General features: G+C 40.3%; 1 protein-coding gene and 1 long non-coding RNA gene across 2 annotated transcripts in view; one reads left to right on the top strand and one right to left on the bottom strand.

Annotated features, from left to right (window-relative positions):
- LOC126484552 (uncharacterized) overlaps positions 1–19,229 on the top strand; it is a 98,164-nt gene that overhangs the window by 33,772 nt on the left and 45,163 nt on the right. The gene's annotated exons all lie outside the window — the stretch shown is intronic.
- The window catches only part of LOC126484551 (serine/threonine-protein phosphatase 2A activator-like), a 340,077-nt gene that overhangs the window by 11,180 nt on the left and 309,668 nt on the right, over positions 1–19,229 (bottom strand). The window lies entirely within an intron of this gene.

The raw sequence follows: 19,229 nt of genomic DNA on the forward strand, positions 1-19,229 counted from the left end.
TGTTGTGATCAAGTTTAGATGGTGATTGTGGTTCTTTCCATGGATGTAAGATTAGTTTGCAGGTTCAAGGTTAAGAAGTTCTGGATAGTTAACAGGGGGTCATTCGAGGGCAGTGGGGTGGATCACAGTTGGATGGAGGAGTGAACTGAGTCAGGCAGGGTTCAACATTGGCCTTTGGTTGAGTATAACTGGTAGAGTTGGTGGTGAAAAAATGTGTCCACTGTAGGGACCAGGAGGAGGAGAGAAGGTCTTTAACAAGTTCCTGCATATTTAAATTTGGGAGTGGGGCAAAAGGTGAGGCCTTTGTGAAGGACCGATACTTCTGCAGGGCTAAGGCTTTTAGTGAAAAGGTTCATTACTGTGTTTCGGGTTGGTTTAGGTCTAGATTCTGTGTGGTGGTGGGAGGAAGTTTTTGAAGGTGAGGAAATGTAACAGGTCTGTGAGGCAGGGTTTGCCAGCTATGAGGGGATGTGCCTCTTTTGTGCACCTCCCAACTGCACCTATCTGTCCTACTCTCTCTACACCTCATCCTGTATGCTTCCACAAGCAGCACTTTATCGTCCCCCACCCCTACCTTACTATCACTCCCCCTGCTATCCCTCCCCCTCCCCACCTCAGCCGCCTCCTTACCCCCACCACGAAGTTCCATCTCACATCATGTGCAGCTCCTCGCAGTATGGCCTCAGCACCCAGAGACTTCAGTCATGTGTGTGTGTGTGTGTGTGTGTGTGTTTCTATCTCCAATGAAGGCCTTATTGACTGACTGAAAGCTCATTTTCTTAAAGTCCTTTTTTGTGCCTATCTGTGACTCAGCACATCTGCTATATGGTGAGTAGCAACTATCCTTTTCATAATATTTTTTCATGCCATAACCGACAGGCATATGTATTCAGATAAGGCAGTTAGAATCCTCAACTCTGTAAATGGATTTTCTATTACAATGAACCCAATTATTATTTTCAGTTATTGTTCTTGTGGGCCTTTTTATGCAATTCAAATAGGGTGCCATATTCTGTGCACATTATAAAGAATTTCGTTGAGTGATTATCTGTCCTGGTTAGAAGTTATTCCATGTTCTCTATTTGTTTTTGTTTTGGTGGGAATGTTTTTCATATTTCTTGGTATATTTTCTTTGCACATAAGTATGAACTGTTTATGAATACAGTTTCTGTTACATAATTGTGTGTTGTATAAATTGTCATAAATTGACTCATCTGATATACCCAGTTAGGAATAAATGTAACCTATACTTATAAGTCATAGAGGACAATGAAAGTTGATAGCTGAAATGGTTGTATGTTAGTGTGGTGACTTATGATGTTTTGTAAGGGGGAAAGGTTGTGGTGAGGTATTTGGGCAGTGACTTGCAGAGAAGAGTGTTAAAAGAAGTGTTTTAAGCAAAATCAAAATAGAAACAGGTCAGAGTTGACTATAGGGAGCAATGAAAGGAATAGAAGTTGCAATAGCAGTGGTGAAAAGTAATCAAAGCAGGATAGAAATCATGCAAGTAGAAATGAGATGAAAATGCTATTGCAAGAACAAGATCAGAAGACTGAAACAGTAAAAACAAGAGATAGAAAAGGCAGTGGACAAGAAAATCACACAATTCACAAATCAATTGGCAGCAAAAGTATCTGACCAAATTAAGCTGGTAAGGTAATGCAAGAGAATTTGTTGAAAAATGGGAAAACACCACAGCTACAACAGAAACATTGCAGGAATGAACCAAATAGCTTTAGAGGAAGAAATATATCATGTGGGCTAACAAGAAGGTTCAAGGAGGGTTGTCAGGTATTGAGTGCCTTGCGAAAACTTTGAGTGACACTGTGAAAAGGTGAAATTTAGTAATTTGGTATTTAAGAGAGAAGGATCAATGCACCCCAGGGACTTTGCACAAGGACTGAGAAAGAATACTCCTATTTGCTGGAGCAAAGAGAAGGAGACAGAAGGACCTTGCAGATTGATGAAAGAAGATATGGGCATATGAAATTCAAAATCTGAGTCCACCCTTTGAAGAGTTTTTTCAGAAATTCATTCAAAAATGTTGGTCCTATGGAAGCTAGGCAAATGTGGTGAGACAATGGAATCCAGGCAAATGTGGCGAGACAATCTGTGTGAAGCCCTAGTTACAGGGAGGGCAATGTTCCAGCTTACTACCAGAGAATGATTAACAAACTTTTGTCATATAGAGATGTCTTCCAACAACGTATTGCAGGTTGCAGTATTGTGAATGTAACTGCCAAAGGCTGTAAAGAGAATTGTGGGAGGAGACCCTTGGAGTTATTTTGATAGCTTTATGAGGAAAGTGGGATGAGCTGAAGCTAATTTCAACTATCATAGAGTACCAGAACCATATGTGATTTATATAAGTTGATCACCAAGAAATAGCAGAAGCAATGGATGTGAATGGTGCAGCATAGGAGGCAGCAGGAGACAAAATAATGGGGAGAACTATAGAAGAATGGCGAGAGAAGAAGACAGATAGAGAAAACAAGGTTCAAATAATCAGGAAAATGTAGTAATGTGTATGGAAGGTTCTCATAATCATAAGACTGCAGTCAGGATCAAATTGGTAGCAACAGCAAGATGATCATTGTACATTTGTAAATCAACAGCAACATCATGGCCAGAAATTTGGTGGTGTCAGTTGTTTAGAACTATTTAGAACTATTTCAGTGACAAATGACAAGTGCACCGAGGAATGCTGAGGTAATGTAAGCAATAATGATGTCTTGTGCAGTAAAAATGAGGGAGATTGAAGAGTGCCAACTGAGATCTGTACAGGGTGTCCTAGAAATGTTTCAACAAACTTCAAGGGGTTGTAGAGGGTGTCTTGAGGAGCAAATAGTACCATGTGTCAGGAAACATCATCCCATGATACTACAGAGCATCGAAGTTATAGGTGCTGGTGCATGCCACTTGACTACCTTTTATGACAGCCAACATGACTTTTTAAGCTGATGGGCCATAGGCAGAACATCTCATAATGTTGCTTGTTATTCAGTGACAGTTAATAATTGCCATGATCGCCAGTGGAGAAGATGGAGCTAACTATTGGATAGGAAGGTTTTATCTCCCATGAATGTGATGCTCTGTTGCCTTGGTGGATGACACTTTTGGACATCAGTTAACATCCTAAATTTATTTTTCTGCTGGAACCCTCTTGGAGGAAAATAAACTGCAGATGGAAACCCATTTCCAAAACCATTATCGACCAGTGCAACAGAACATCACATTCGTAGAAGACAAGGCCTGTGTATGCAGCAACTACATCCATCTTCTCCATTGGCAATCAAGGCAATCAGTTGCCATCACTGAATAACAATCAACACTGCAAGACATTCTGCCTACAGTCCACCAGTGTACGAAGTCACATTTGCTGTTGAAGGTGTGGGATAGAGGCAAGTGCCAGCACCTATAGCTTCAACACTCTCTGTTTCTGGACACGGGTTCTTATCAATCATTTGTTCCTCAAGACACCCTCTACAGCCCCTCAGCTTTTGTCACAACATTTATGGGACACACTGTATTGTGACTACTGCTACAATTTTGCAGAAAGTCACATCATATGGATGAAGAAAAAGAGAAGGGAAAAAATGGAGAACTCGGTAAGGAAGAGAAGGAAGCACAGGACACAGAAGCAGAAGGTCTGTGGGGAAAAGGATGAAGGTAGGAAAGAAATTGACAAGCAGTAGTAAACAGGAGAAAGGAGTGACCAATGAAGAGGAAGAAGAAGAATATGAAGGCACTAAGGAGGAATAGAATGATGGGGAAGATGAGACTGCACGAGAGCACAGTGAACAAGGAAATAAAACAGAAAAGAAGAATTCATCACAACCATGTCCCTAATTAGTAATTATATATTGATGAAGGACTGAATTATTTTTTAAATTCAGAGGGATGAATGTACAGGAGCTGCAGGATTCAAATAGTGTCTGATCAGGCAGGCTGTAATGTTAGACAACACCTGTAATGGTTCTACAGATGCTGTAGTCGTTGAAGCAGATGGCAATATTCATGAGAGTAAGAAGCCACTGGGCAAAGAGGATAAGGATAGTACAAAAGTACAAAAAGGTGTGCCCCATGTACACACAAGAGATGGAAGATTGGCTGTTAGATGAATATGAAACAACCAAGGTCACAATGTATGTGAATTTCTAAATAAAGGCACATCAAATGTTTAGGTTATGTTTACTCTAAGGCCAGTGCAACTTTCGTCCTGAAAAACATTAACCACAGCACTCCCAAAACATGCACTTCTGATATTGTAGTGACAGTAACAGGAACAAATGATGCTGCCTGCAACAATAGTCAACATCTAATAAATACTTTAATAAATTAAGTACCTTGTATTGTATCAAAGAAAGTGTTTTCAGTTGATGTGCCATTTAGAGATATTGTTGCAACCTGGCCTTGTGTGAACAAAGAAGTAACTAGTATTACTAGTATAAAATCAGAGATCTATAAACTGTATTCAAAATACAGACAAGTTACAGTAATTAAAGCATGCAAATCCCAAGATTTCACTTAAACAACCTAGGCAGAAGTGCAATCACAAATTTCATATTAAAAACTGTGAAGGACGAAAATTTATCAATTGGTCCCACAATACCACTCAGCTATAGAGAACTAAACATCATTCCCAGTGACTGTGTTACATCTGACATATCTCAATCTCTAACAAATGAAAACTTCACACTGAAGTAGAAAAAAACAGTGTAGATCGTACGAGCAATGCAACTGAGTGTAGCACATTTAACATAGACAATAATAGTAGGAAACTCAAGGCAAACTACTATGCACCAACCAAATAAACCATTGTTGTTGTTTTTGTGGTCTTCAGTCCAGAGACTGGTTTGATGCAGCTCTCCATACTACTCTATCCTGTGCAAGCTTCTTCATCTCCCAGTACCTACTGCAACCGACATCCTTCTGAATCTGCTTAGTGTATTCATCTCTTAGCCTCCCTCTATGATTTTTACCCTCCACACTGCCCTAAAATACTAAAGTGGTGATCCCTTGATGTCTCAGAACATGTCCTACCAACCGATTCCTTCTTCTAGTCAAGGTGTGCCACAGTTTTCTCTTCTCCCCAATTCTATTCAATACCTCCTCATTAGTTATGTGGTCTACCCATCTAATCTTCAGCATTCTTCTGTAGCACCACATTTGGAATGTTTCTATCCTTTTCTTGTCCAAACTATTTATCGTCCATGTTTCACTTCCATACATAGCTATACTCCATACAAATACTTTCAGAAATGACTTCCTGATACTTAAATCTATACTTGACATTAACAAATTTCTCTTCTTTCCTTGCCATCGCCAGTCCACATTTTATATCCTCTCTACTTTGACCATCATCAGTTATTTTGCTCACCAAATAGCAAAACTCATCATTACTTTAAGTGTCTCATTTCCTAATCTAATTCCCTCAGCATCACCTGGCTTAATTCTACTACATTCCATTATCCTTGTTTTGCTTTTATTGATGTTCATCTTATATCCTCCTTTCAAGACACTGTCCATTCTATTCAACTGCTCTTCCAGGTCCTTTGCCGTCTCTGACATAGTTACAATTTCATCGGTGAACCTCAAAATTTTTATTTTTTCTCCATGGATTTTAATTCCTACTCTGAATTTTTCTTTTGTTTCCTGGCTTCTGTACAAATTGTAAAGAGCCTTTCGCTCCCTGTAATTTACCCCCGCCACCTTCAGAATTTGAAAGAGAGTATTCCAGTCAACATCGTCAAAAGCTTTCTCTAAGTCTACAAACGCTAGAAATGTAGGTTTACCTTCCCTTACTCTATCTTCTAAGATAAGTTGTAGGGTCAGTATAGCCTCACGTGTTCCAAAATTTCTACAGAATCCAAACTGATCTTCCCCAAGTCAACTTCTATCAGTTTTTCCATTCGTCTGTAAAGAATTCGCATTAGCATTTTGCAGCCATGACTTATTAAACTGATAGGTTGGTAATTTTCACATCTGTCAACTCCTGATTTCTTTGGGATTGGAATTATTATATTTTTCTTGAAGTCTGAGGGTAATTTGCCTGCCTCATACATCTTGCTCACCAGATGGTAGAGTTTTGTCAGGGCTGGCTCTCGCAAGGCTGTCAGTAGTTCTAATAGAATGCTGTCTACTTCCGGGACCTTGTTTCAACTTAGGTCTTTCAGAGCTCTGTCAAACTCTTCACGCAGTATCATATCTCCCATTCCATCTTCATCTACATCCTCTTCCATTTCCATAACATTGTCCTCAAGTACATCACCCTTGTATAGACCCTCTATATACTCCTTTCACATTTCTGCTTTCCCTTCTTTGCTTAGAACTGGGTTTCCATCTGAGCTCTTGATATTCATACAAGTGGTTATCTTTTCTCCAAAGGTTTCTTTAATTTCCCCATAGGCAGTATCTATCTTACCCCTACTGAGATATGACTCTACATCCTTACATTTGTCCTCTAGCCATGCCTGCTTAGCCATTTTGCACTTCCTGTCGATCTCATTTTTGAGACATTTGTATTCCTTTTTGCCTGCTTCATTTACTGCATTTTTATATTTTCTACTTTCATCAATTAAATTCAGTATTTCTTCTGTCACCCAAGGATTTCTACTAGCCCTCGTCTTTTTACCTACTTGATCCTCTCCTGCCTTCACCACTTCATCCCTCAAAGCTATCCATTCTTCTTCTACTGTATTTCTTTCCCCCATTCTTGTCAATTGTTCCTTTATGCTCCTCCTGAAACTCTCTACAACCTCTGGTTCTTTCAGTTTATCCAGGTCCCATCTCCTCAAATTTCCACCTATTTGCAGTTTCTTCAGTTTTAATCTACAGTTCATCACAGGGAAGATCAGTTTGGATTCCATAGAAATATGGGAACACGTGAGGCAATACTGACCCTATGACCTATCTTAGAAGCTAGATTAAGAAAAGGCAAACCTATGTTTCTAGCATTTGTAGACTTGGAGAAAGCTTCTGACAATGTTGACTGGAATAATCTCTTTCAAATTCTGAAGGTGGCAGGGGTAAAATACAGGGAGCAAAAGGCTATTTACAATTTGTACAGAAAGCAGATGGCAGTTATAAGAGTTGAGGGACATGAAAGGGAAGCAGTGGTTGGGAAGGGAGTGAGACAGGGTTGTAGCCTGTCCCCAATGTTATTCAATCTGTATATTGAGCAAGCACTAAAGGAAACAAAAGAAAAATTTGGAGTAGGTATTAAAATCCATGGAGAAGAAATAAAAACTTTGAAGTTCACCGATGACATTGTAATTCTGTCAGAGACAGCAAAGGACTTGGAAGAGCAGCTGAACAGAATGGACAGTGTCTTGAAAGGAGGATATAAGATGAACATCAACAAAAGCAAAACGAGAATAATGGAATGTAGTCGAATTAAGTCGGGTGATGCTGAGGGAATTGGATTAGGAAATGAGACATTTAAAGTAGTAAAGGAGTTTTGCTATTTGGGGAGCAAAGTAACTGATGACGGTCGAAGTAGAGAGGATATAAAATGTAGACTGGCAATGGCAAGGAAAGCGTTTCTGAAGAAGAGAAATTTGTAACATCGAGTATAGATTTAAATGTCAGGAAGTCGTTTCTGAAAGTATTTGTATGGAGTGTAGCCATGTATGGAAGTGAGACATGGATGATAAATAGTTTGGAAAAGAAGAGAATAGAAGCCTTTGAAATGTGGTGCTACAGAAGAATGCTGAAGATCAGATGGGTAGATCACGTAACTAATGAGGAAGTATTGAATAGGATTGGGGAGAAGAGGAATTTGTGGCACAACTTGACAAGAAGAAGGGATCGGTTGGTAGGACATGTTCTGAGGCATCAAGGGATCACCAATTTAGTATTGGAGGGCAGCGTGGAGGGTAAAAATCATAGAGGGAGACCAAGAGATGAATACACTAAACAGATTCAGAAGGATATAGGCTGCAGTACGTATTGGGAGATGAAGAAACTTGCACAGGATAGAGTAGTATGGAGAGCTGCATCAAACCAGTCTCAGGACTGAAGGCCACAACAACAACAACATCTGCTCTCCACAATCATTTTCTCTGCCTTCAGCAGAAAAGAGAAATATGGTGGTGGGGTAGCTATCTATGCAGTGAGAAGTAGTAACTATAGTGTAATAGATGTAAGTACTTTCAGCATAGAAAATATAACAGAACTTGCAACAATTAACTACAAGTGGGGAAGAGAGAATTTAATTATTATAGGCCTACACAGATCTCCATATCAATCCTAATACTAGATCAGTTTAACCCACGTGATAGCTTGTAGGTAGAGGGTGGGGGGCAGAAGGGCGGGGGGGGGGGGGGGGGGGGGGCCCTAGACCCTGGTGTATGGTTTTGTTTTAATATTGTGGGAGACAAATGACGGCTTGTAAATAGCCATAGAAGAGTTCCAGTTCTGGCCCTGTTAAAAACCTGCTTAATACTGAATTTTAAATCAGTTTCTTGAAAGAAAAGACCTGACTACACTATATTTTTCCTTACCCTCAGAGCTAGAGGGAGTGGTCAGCACCCCTTCCTCCCTCATCCCCTCCCCCCTCTCGGGTATAGGCGCCCTTGAATTTATGAGGTGCATCCAGAAAGTACGTTTTCTATTGTTGTTTCCTTTAAAGTGGACACATTTAGCCAGGAAAATTGTGCATGTGCAACTGATCTAATACATGACAATCAAATGCCAGCTGCACAGGTCTTGCCTGGTGCTAGAACCACCCCAAAATGGTGTCTCTTATTCCTTCTCCCACCACCTGCGAGGTTCAGTCAGTGTAAGGTTCCTTAAAGCACAAAACATACTGCCCATCGAAATTCATCGTCGGCCCTGTCAGGTCTATGGGCACAACATCATGAGCAAATGTATACTGGGTTGCTCGTGTAGTCTTTTTTTCCAAAGGTCTTCAAAGTGTCCATGATGAAGAGCACAGTGGGTGACCATTCTTCATCAGTGACCACCTGGTTGAGTGCATTCTGGAGAACTGTCACTTCATGATTACGGAGCTCCACAGATATCATAATCCTTGTTGCATGCACCTCAAAAATTTCCTGTCATCTGGCCAGCATTTTAACAATGATGAAGAGCTGAAGACGACTGTCACACACTGGTTCCATTCACAGGTGACAGACTTCTATGACACAGGAATACAAAAGTTAATCCCATGATATGACAAGTGTCTTCATTCTTTTGGTGACTAAGTCAAAAAATAGCTCAAACATTGCTGTACCTGTTGCCAATAAAGTTTTTCATGTAACTATGTTGCCTTTGTCTTTAAAAATAGGGACACATGCTTCCTGGATATGCCTTGTAACATATCTTTCCTGATAAATAAGCCCACTAGAGAGGTCAATAGCAGCAAATCATTTATTGACAACATTATAAATAACATGTCTCACTTAATTCATTTTACATACAATGCATTAGTTCTGAAGTTGCCATTTCTGACCACCATGCTGTTCAGGTAGTGATAGAAGCTCAAAATCTTCATGTCAGAAGCAAAAAGAAACAATATGTGACAAAAAGAACCACCCATGCAGATCTCAACAGCATGCTGAAAAGCTTACAGTGGTATGAAGAGAGGTGCATTATTTTAACTGTTTTTGCATCAAGCTATTATTAATGTTCCATTGTCACATGCCCAGAAATGACATTTCCAGTACATGACTGCAAAAAAAATATACAAAAAAATAACTGAATTAACCATGAAGTGAAAACTGAAAGAGAGGATGAAAACTTAAAATTTCTCCAATGTGCAATGCTAAACAATAGCAATATAACAGACCAAAAGTATAACTTAAGAACTATCTTGATTATTACAAAGATCTGCTGTTAGAAACTAACTCAATTAACCTTCGTATAGCGGTTTGTAAAGCTATAAATAGTTTTAGGGGTTGCAAGGACATATCAGCTAGTGATCTTACCACCAACTATAAAGAGAATATCATCAAAAGCCAATACCAGATGTTTTTGATAAGTACTTTTCTCCTGTTGGAAAGTCAATCAATGACTGTTTCAACAATATTCAGCATAGATATAAGGGCATTCTAGCAAAACAAAGCACATGCTTGACCCTAGCTAACAGCAAGGAAATAAAATACATAGTAAGGTCACTAAAAATTGATCTGCAGGCTATGATAGATTATCTATCAACACATTAAAAAGGCACATAAATAACATATCTGATGCCATGCCACCCCCAGCAGCAAATGATGTAACTGCATCAGGTAAGATAGCATAAGTACCCCAATTTACAAGAGAGATGATAAATCTAAAACTAAAAATTATCGACCCATCTCAATCGTATCTGAGGTAACTGAAAAAATTATCTACACTAGACTAATGACATTTCTCAGTCAACACAATCTAATATGTGAAAAGAAACATTTATCTCAAAAAAAAATTTTTTCTCAGCAATTGAAAGGTTTGTTCATATTCTGCTTGGTGCCGTCCTTTAAAAGGTTGCCATTGAATAGTGGCATCTAGATTTGTGGATAAATAATGGAAACTGATTAATAATTACTGTTTGAATAATTAAAAAAATTAATTGGAAAGAATAACTGAAAGAAATTGGAAGGTACAAATATCATTGTACTGGTACTGGTACTAATATCAAGAGACCTTCAATGTCAGTAAATTTAAGATCAATGTTCATCATTTAACCCACGTACATCTTCACATTAATTCCATTGTGTGTAGCCCTGATTATAACAATGCCATTGCAGGATTGGTCCTCAGCTGCTCGTGCAAATTCCTCTTGTCTGATCTGAACCTCCTGATGCAGGATTCTCAGAGGGGCGAAATGATGAACAGAGAGGTGTGGTCGATTTGAACATATGATTAAAATTTTACCTTCCTAATAACTTCTTGTAACACTTTCAATGTATGCCTGAAATACACATTTTTAAACAATACTGGTACAATGGATCTCGTCATATGTCCGCCCGCTACCACTTATAGAAACAAACAGGTGAAGATACAGAAATTAATCAATTGAAGAGTGTATCTCTTCTCTTGTTTGTATGAAAACAATATTTTTGCCACAAAGCAACTCATTAATTTACCTTTGGCTTTGTGTATCTGTAGCTTAAATGTATAAAAGGAAAAGAACAAAGAAAGAAAAAATAATATGATCCCTTATAAACATTGATTAACAAGCAAACAACAATGGTTAATAGAGGTATCAAGGGCCAGCTAGTAGCAAAATTGAACAAGCTGGAAAATGTCAACAGTGAACAGAAGGAAGAATCAATTTCGAAATGACCTGGAATAACACAAAAATATGAATACAAGCTAGAGATCAAACTAATGAAGCCATATCCAGTGCCTATAGCAAAAAAGTAGCTCTCAAAGTAGGAACAAGGAAAATGGAAATATAGGGAAGCAGAGAGAGCTAACTCTGCTCATGACAGCTCGTTAGTTGTGGTAAAGTAAGAAGAGGTAGAATCTGCTAGCTTCTTAGGTATTCATGTGGATAATGAACTGAAATGGAAAAAAAACCATATTAACAATGTCTGTAAGAAACTGAGTTCTGTCATATTCTTAATGATGCAGCTACCACAGTATTCAGACACGAACCTTCTGTGTACAGTGTATCATGGACTTTTCGAACCGTACTTACAGTATGGAATGATTGTGTGGGGAAACTCAAACAAACAAGAGACAAAATGAGTGTTCACATTACACACACACACACACACACACACACACACACACACACACACACACACACACAAAAAAACAAAAAAAAAGAGGCAATTAGGACCATTTTAAGAAGAAAGACCTCTGAAACGTGCAGAAACAGTTTCAAGAAGTTAGGCATCTTAACTTTTTCATCATTGTATATATACAAAACAATAATGTACATCACAAAAGGTAGTGAGGACTGGATTACAAATGTTAGTGTACACACCCACAATACAAGAAGGAAGAATGAAGTATGGAGCATACCCCACCAACTGGCAATGCTAGAAAAAGGACCCCAGTACTCTGGTATCAGACTACTAAGAACTCTGCCTAAAAACCTGCAAGATAGTGTACTTGACAATGACTTTCCAAAGAAACTTAAAGACTATCTCATTGAAAAAGAGTTTTACAGTGTTGCAGAATATTTGCACCATTAAATTTGTATATATTGGTATTCATTAGCAATGATGTAAAAATGTAAGCTAAAGGGGTAGAAAAATAAGTGATAATGAATGTTACTACTTTGACATGTCCTACATTACACATACATTTACTGTACACAATGTAATATTACAGGATCAAATAAAATTCAATTCAATTCAATTCCAATAAAATTATACTGAATCACGTGCTGAATGACCCACACTGGTGATACTGCAGAAGAACAACAGTGTGTGGCTATGAACAGTTGAGTGGCAAAGGCTTTTAATTTGGGTAAAGAGGTGCTTGCCAATGCCAAAAAGCTAGGCAATCTTGATTTAAGTAAACAGAGTGGGAGGAGGAGGTAATGAACAGAGAGAAGGAGGAGAAGGAAAGAGAGAGAGGGGTAGACTAAGGATATAGGGTGCGGGGAGGAGGAGATGTCTACAATACATATGACATATCCATACTGTAGGTAAAAAGCTAGTAATGTATATAAAAGTGATTTTCCCAGAAGTTGAGATTGAAAGAATATGCACAGAACTTAAGAAACTACAGCGAGTATACACAATATGGCAGTTGGTGTTACCAATACTCATCCTCAGTGGTCACTAAAGGCAATATATTGGTGTGACTATTCTTTTCTGTCCCTTGCTATCTGTTTGATTTGGCTGCTGTGGCTGTAGTTCATTCCACTGATAGCATTTTGTAATATGGGTGGTCAGGCCTTTGTGTTGACTTTTTTCCAGGATTTTTCCTTCCAAGGTGTTTTTTATGAAGATATTGTGTCAAATTAATTTAGTTCTTCTTCTCTGTATCATTTTAATTGATGTGCTATTCTCTTTAATTTCTCTTAGAATTTTCTCATTAGATTTTCTTTCAGTTGGTGATGTTTGTGTGGCTCTGCTGCAAATCCACACCTCTATTGGCCCTCATTTTTTTTTGTTTCCCCACAGTCTGTCCTTTACAACCCTAGCTTAAAATGCCTCAAATAAATGCCTCAATGAATTTATATTTTATTTTTATGTTGAAGTTGTTATTTGTTAGTAAGTTTGACATTTCTGAATGCTTGTTTTGACATTACAGTTTTTTTTTAACACCATTATGTTGTCATCGATTATTGTAGGGGAGAGTGTTGCACCTGGGGGACAGTGTACTTAGGAAAATATAATGGTTTTAGGTCAGTACTTCAGTCTAGTGGCTGATTTTACATTGCTAAAAGCAGTTTCTGCCATTTTCCACAGTTTTTTTTTTACATGTTTACAGATGAGGTTGGGTTTTGTGCAGCTTTTGTAAATATTTCATGTTTTACACATTAAAATGCTGTGTAATATATTAAAGCCATTTGGAGTATATTGTTAATTCTTCAGTTACAGACTTTTATGGCAAGCAAAATTCAACATGTTTTTAAAACTAGTTATATAACGTGTGAATGATTGAGAGATACCTCATTGGTCACGCATCACTTTGTACTGAGAAACAGAAGGAGGTCTTGTACCATGGAACTTGCAACAGTTGCAAATTAACAGAGTTTTGGTAATGTCTTAATTTTTTACCTACCTTAAAAATGGTTATTTGTGTTAGTTTCCAAAGACTTCAGTTTCAAAACATGTTTAGCTTGTAATTGGTTTTTGATAATACTTCTGCTAAATTTGATTTCACTTACTGATTATTGGTCTGTAGTAGAGAAATAACAAAATAGGTGACTAAATACACTGTTGTCTAGATTTTAATGATTGCAACACTTTTAAATTTCAATAGTATATTAGTTCATAATAGAATTTTTGTTGGATAAAAATATGAAAACAATGAAAACACCTTGCCACAAGACATTGCCATGCCTAATATGGTGCAGGAAAACTTTTGGCATTTAAAATAGTTTCCAATCATCTTCTAATGGATAAATACAAGTCCTGTATAATTTCCAAAGGAATCTTATACAATTCTTCCTACAAAATAGTGGCAAATTCAAATAACAATTGTGGAGGTGAATAGCAATCATGCACCCTTCTCTCCAAAGTAGACTACATGTCTACTTTGACTGTGGTGGCCAGGATAGATGCAATAATTCATCGTTATGGTTAAAAAAACCAGTCCTGCAGGACATGAGCCTTATTAACAGGGGCTCTGTCATCTTGGAACACAGCATCACCATTGGGAAACACACATTGCACCATGAGGTGGATCTGATCAGCCAAATTGGTCACATAAACCTCAGCAGTATTGTGACCTAGCAAAGTAACTATGGGCCCCTTGTAATACCATGATATGACTGCCCAAATCACCATCAAACCCCTGCCCTGTTTCACTCTTGGGACATAAACTCAGGTAATGTGAAACAAAACTCATCTGACCAAATGGCTTTCTTCCATCACCCCATAATCCATGTTTTATGGCTTCACACCCACATTTTTCTATTACAGGCATTTACATCACCTATGAGTTGTTGTCAAACTATACCTTGTACTGCTGTTCTCTGCTTATGAAGTTCCTCTTGAAATACCAAATACTTCAGCTCCCTTGGTTACAGTACCACCCACCATATGAGCACCAACAATTTGTTCACATTCAGAGTCACTTAGTTCTGACATACTCACAACTACATAGAACACTCTTCTGACCACAACTGACACTAGCACTGCATTGAGGATATTGCACAGGTGGCTTTCTGGTCACATTCAACAGCACAACATGCAGTCTTGGGTAGCAACTGTATTTATGTTCAGGCATGCGTTTCTCACGGTGTTTCCATCTTTTTGTCGAACCACTGTACATGGCCATGTTTTACTTTGCTTTGGAACATGTTTTCAGGAGAAACCTTAATTTTCAGGGGTAAGTTTAGTAATTTCAGAAAATGACCACAGCACATAAAAAGTGAATGCCATCTTTTAAAAATGGAATAAAAAATATATTTAGTTTCTATTACAGGGCTGGCTAGAGGTAAAAGTCAGAAAAGTGAACCAAGGTACAACACTCTCCCCTATTTACCAAGCAGTATTTTATTTTGTACTTAATGTCTGCTTTTCCTTCCCTTCATTTCTCAACTATATTAGAAATTTATTCAATTTTCCAAACAACATCTTCCAGTTCCCTCTATGACAAGCCTTCTCTAGGTCTAAATACTGGTTAATTTTAGCTTTTATCTTTCCTTAACAATAGTGAATAGAATTTTTGAAGCATGGCTTAGTACTACCAAGGTTCTATAATTTGAACAGTCATTGGAATTTCCTTTTATAGGGACGGTATTGTTTTATTGTTTATTAACTCCACTGGCAGTGTTCCATCCACATTGCTGGCACACATAAATTTGTACAGCAGTACTTTCACCTTATCTCCAGCATTCTTTACTAACTCAGCAGGGATGTAATATGTCCTAGTCACTTTTTTGTTGTTCAAGTTGTGTAAAGTATTGTTGAAATTTTCCTGGTGGTTGGTGATGGCTTGTAATTAAAATGTCCTGGGTTCAATCCCAGCCAGTGCTTAAATTTTGAATTAAAATCATCAGAAACAGCTACAAAAGGCTTCTGGTGTAAGGAGTCACCCCTGTTTTGCTAGTAGCCATGTCAAGGAGGGTGGAGGGGCAGATAGAGGACCGATGCACTCAGCTGCCCTTGGAGAGGGAAACAGCTCCTAAAAGGTGAGAAAATCAACAATGATCAACAGCATGATGATGTGGAAGGAATGGAAACCACTGTATTAAAGACACATGATGTGTACCTACAAGACATGTTGTCTGTAACTGAAAAAGTGTCATGATGATCTCTCCATTTGCAAAAGATTCCAGATTAATCCTCATTTGAATGGGAGGGTTTGGGAACTGAAGGTGAAGTGGAGGGGAGAGGGACAGGGCTAGGATAAGGAAGAGGCAGGAGCAGGAGGGGGAAAGGATGTAACAAAGGCAAAAACTGAAGAAAATGACGCTGGATGGAGTTAAATATTTTTGGCAAGCCTCAGCTTAAAACAGGCGATTCAGGGACTTGTACTCTCGGATCTTCTTTTCTCTCTTGTGAGCAGGGCAATCCAGCAAGCAAGGGGAGTGGTGGTCATGACAACTGACGCACAGAGATGGTAGAACACAGGGGCTTCTCTCATGGATGTGGTGGTGGTGTGTTGGGGCTTATGGGCGCCCAACATCAAGGTCATCAGCGCCCTGACACACATTAAAAGGAACGAATGTGGACAGACCTAAGAAAACTAAAGCACACACTCAAAGAAAGCAGGAAAAGAAGGAAAATGCTACATAAGAAAGTAAAACCTAAGGAAAGGGGAAACATAGCAACAAGAGTGTCACAGGAAATTGTTATTGGCTGGCCACTTACATAAAATATGGGCGAGCTTGTCACACAGTGAGCAAATTAAAATCCTCTCCCTAAAATCTTTGTAAAAACATTTGACAGGGCACAGAACTTTAAAAACTTTAGCCACATTCGTCCGAGTGTTGCCTAAAAGAGATGGCAGGTCCGCTGGCAAGTCAGCCGCGACCCGCTGGTCAGAAAATAAAACACAATCCAATAAAACATGGTGAACAGTGACCTGGACGCCGCAAGCACCACACATTGGAGGGCCCTCTCGCCAGAGCAGGAAGCCATACGTCATAGGGCTGTGGCCTATTTGAAGCCGAGTGAGGAGAACCTCGTCCCATCGATGGGGCTGAAAGGAAGTACACCACACACGCGTTGTGGGCTTGACTATACGGAGCTTATTGTCAGTCACTTCCAGCCACTCATCCTCCCCCCAACGCATGACCCACGAGCTCAACAGCGAGGTGAGTGCGTGCAAGGGGATAGCACATTGAGATACTTGTGGATCGAGACACGCCTCCTTGGCTGTGAGATCTGCCCTTTCATTCCCAGCAATGCCGACATGCCCCGGAACCCAGCAGAAAGCTACAACCTTCCCCAGTTGCTGTAGTCGGAGGAGGGCATCCTGGATGGTCTGGATTATTTTGTCTCCCGGATATAAACGTTGCAATGAATGAAGGGCACTGAGTGAATCGGAACAGACAAGAAATTTAGGAGAGGAAGAACGTTCCATCTGCTCCAGTGCCCGCAAGATCGCAGAAAATTCTGCATCAAAGACAGTAAAAGTCTGAGGCAGTCGGACCTTGAGGACATGATCCGGAAAAACAACTGAGCAGCCAACAGAATCCCCTTGTTTCGACCCATCCGTAAAAACAGCTACATAGTCGTGGTGCTCAGATAAAATGGAAGAAAATGCTGCATTAAAAACGGTGGCAGGAGTGCAATCTCTCTTGTACTGCAATAAATCTAAAATCACACCGGGCCTCTTCAGTAACCAGGGTGGCAGGCAGTTAAAGCCCTGGATTTGGGGTTGTACAGACTCCACACCGAGGGGCTCTAGTACACGTTGCACACGGATCCCAAATGGCAATGTAGCCCGGGGACGGCGAGAAAAAAGGCGGTCCAGAGGTGGATGGGCAACAAGATGGTGAGCAGGTGAGCTGGGAGCTGCAAGAAACGTACAAGCCTGGCGCACCAGCAGGAGCTGCCGCCGGATGGTAAGTGGCGGTTCGCCAGACTCAGCACAGAGGCTGGGTAAGTTACTGGTCCAATAAGCACCCGTGGCCAGTCGAATCCCAGCATGCTGAACAGCGTCAAGGATCTGCAAATAAGATGGCCTCGCTGACTCATATACTGTGTACCCATAGTCCAGCCGTGAACGGACAAAAGCTCCATAAAACTGAAGGAAACACGCCCTGTCCGCGCCCCAAGACCTGTGGCTGAGGCACTTGAGGATGTTCAGTGCCTTCAGCATTCTGGCTTTCAAGTCACGTAGGTGTGGCAGCCATGACAACCTGGAGTCAAAAATCAGGCCCAGAAACCGCACTGTGTCTCTAAAATGTAGGACAGTATCCCCCATATGCAAGGCAGGCAAAGTGAAAAGATGATGAGAACGATTAAAATGAACACAAACACACTTATCAGCAGAAAACCGAAAACCCGTCTTTGCAGCCCACTCCTCTAACCGCTGCACTGTTAGCTGCAACTGACGGCTCACGGTTGCAACACTGGAGGAGGAACAGAAAACAGCAAAGTCGTCCACAAATAAGGAGCACTGTACTGGACTCCTCACTGTAGACGTTATACTGTTGATGGCTATGGCAAAGAGGGTAACACTTAAAACACTGCCCTGGGGGACACCGCTCTCTTGCTCAAAGCAATCAGACAGTGTGTTACCAACGTGGGTCCGAAAAAACTGCTGAGACAGGAAAGACCGAATGAAAATCGGGAGGTGGCCACGAAAGCCCCATTGATGCAGTTGTGCAAGAATACAGTGTCTCCAAGTAGTATCATATGCCTTACTGATATCAAAGAAGATATCGATACAGTGATGCTGACGGAGAAAAGCCTGCTGAATAGCCGCCTCTAGGAGGGTCAGGTTGTCGACTGTGGACCGAAATTTTCAGAATCCACACTGAAAGCGGCTAAGGAGCTGTCTGGTCTCTAACAGCCAGACCAGACGCTGGTTAACCATCCGTTCCAGGGTCTTTCCGACACAGCTTGTCAAGGCGATACTACGATAACTACCGGGACGTGCGGTCCTTTCCTGGTTTGAGGAGAGGGATGAGGATTGCCTCCCTCCACGAGGTGGGGAACACTCCTGTCTGCCATATGAGATTAAAACATTCAAGGAGGATTTCCTTTGACGCCGCTGGCAGATGTCGAAGCATGGAGTACCGGATGCAGTCGTAACCTGGTGCAGTGTCAGAAGTCTCAGTAAGTGCCGATTCAAGTTCCCACATGGAGAAAGGGGAATTGTAGGCCTCAGAACTGTTCGACCGAAAGTCCAAGGTTTCTCTCATGGACTGAGTGCCCAGTCACCACACAAAGGGTCCGCTGTACAGCCGGAAGACATATGCCCAAAATGCAGGTGCTGAAAGCACATCATATCTGCAGCACATAAACTTGACCTCCTCTGGGAGGTATCCCCTCAAAAGCCAGAATGAAGGCACTGGTATCAGTGTGGTTGTCTTTGCGACCCTTCTGCAAATAAAGTGAACACTGCAGTGCTCCAGATTAGCACAGAGTTCCTCATCAGTTTGCAGGATGGGGTCCCTATGAAAAATCCCTCTCTGGACCATATTCAGAGATGGGTGA

This window comes from Schistocerca serialis, chromosome 6 (assembly GCF_023864345.2).
Source record: "Schistocerca serialis cubense isolate TAMUIC-IGC-003099 chromosome 6, iqSchSeri2.2, whole genome shotgun sequence".
Taxonomy (NCBI): Eukaryota; Metazoa; Arthropoda; class Insecta; order Orthoptera; family Acrididae; genus Schistocerca; species Schistocerca serialis.